Source organism: Pteropus vampyrus, unplaced genomic scaffold, assembly GCF_000151845.1.
Source record: "Pteropus vampyrus isolate Shadow unplaced genomic scaffold, Pvam_2.0 Scaffold17528, whole genome shotgun sequence".
Classification (NCBI taxonomy): domain Eukaryota; kingdom Metazoa; phylum Chordata; class Mammalia; order Chiroptera; family Pteropodidae; genus Pteropus; species Pteropus vampyrus.
This window is the reverse complement of record NW_011906309.1, coordinates 1-1,504: the sequence shown is the minus strand read 5'-3', so window position 1 is coordinate 1,504 and position 1,504 is coordinate 1. Positions and strand designations below refer to the sequence as shown.

General features: G+C 35.7%; 1 pseudogene; it reads left to right on the top strand.

The window, feature by feature from the left end:
- Positions 1-241: 241 nt before the first annotated feature.
- Positions 242-360, top strand: LOC111735169 (annotated as a pseudogene).
- Positions 361-1,504: the final 1,144 nt, after the last annotated feature.

The window sequence follows — 1,504 nt, the reverse complement described above, 5'->3', positions numbered from 1 at the left end:
ATTGGTAGAGAAAGACTTTATAAGCACAAAAGCAAAAAGAATATAGGAATATTTTAATGAAATTTGTTACATAAAAATTTTAATTTCTACATATCATGAGACATCATAAATAAAATCAATAGAGAAATAACTAACAGAAACTATTTGAATGTTTAAGATAGACAAGAGGTAAGTATTTATGATATATAATTAGTTCTTATAAATCAATAAGTGAAACTTCCAGTGAAAAAACAGAAGATCTGTCTATGGCCATGCTACCCTGAACAAGCCCAATCCCATCTGATCTCAGAAGCTAAACAGGGTCGGGCCTGGTTAGTACTTGGATGAGAGACCGCCTAGGAAGACCAAGTGCTGTAGGTGTAAAAAATAAAAATAAAAAAAAATAAGGGATTGTAAGCAGACAAGGTCCTTGCAATCTGTGAGGTCAACCAAGGGTTGCCTCGCCTGAAAAAAAAAAAAGGAAAAAGAAAAAATAGAAAATCTAAATACAAATTATCAATAAGTATATGAACAAAGAAATACAAATTAGAAATACAAATTATCAATAAGTATATGAACAAAGCTTCAACTTCATATGTAATTAAACTTTTGAAAAACAGGTAATGAAAAATGTAAATAGGAAGCTCTTTAAAATAAATTAAAGAACGTATATTCCAACAGAAGAATGGGTCTCGCCATGGGAAGACCAAAGTAGAAACTTTCTGTCTTTGTAGCTCCACCACACATGACCACGCTGCTCTTAAGGACATGCTTCTGGGTCTTTGATGTGAATTCTTCTCCAGCACTAGTTTGGTATCACTGCCTGAGGCCAGGTCATGTAGTGATAGTTGGACTTCACGCACACTCATTCTTATGAGAAGTATATAATAATAGCCAGTCTGTAGCCATGCCATCTTATGTGTTTACTGAAGGGTAGCAGAATATGTCACCCCAAAGTATGCCACTTTGGCATATTGATTATTTTGAATTAAAGGCTCTTAAGAAACAGTTGATGCAGGAAGGACATTCTAACCCCCTTTGTCCTCTTGAATGCAGGAGAGAAATCTTCCGTGTGAAAGTAACCTCCGTGCTCCAGGAGGAAGGACCGTCTTGTGACCAGAGATGAGAAATTTGGAGCCCAGAAATCTATATAAATGAAACTTTATCCTCCTATTCACTTCTTTACCACTTACTTCTAGCTCAAACCCCTTTGTCTTGTCACTTCCTCACAAATTTATTGTCTAAAAGGTAAAAAAGCTTCCTGCTGTGGTCACTTCTTTGAGTCTTCATTCTCTTCTCAAAGCTCCCATGTACATATAAAAAAAATAATAATAAAATTCGTATACTTTTCTCCTGCTAATTTGTCTTTGTCAGTTTAATTTTCAGACCCAGCCAGAGATCCTAGAAGACTCAAGTAAAATGTTTTCCTTCCCTACACCATTATGACACTGGGGCTACTATGCTTGATATGCCCAGCCATGAAGGTCTACAGCAATACCTATTGAAAGTCCTATTAGTTGACCCA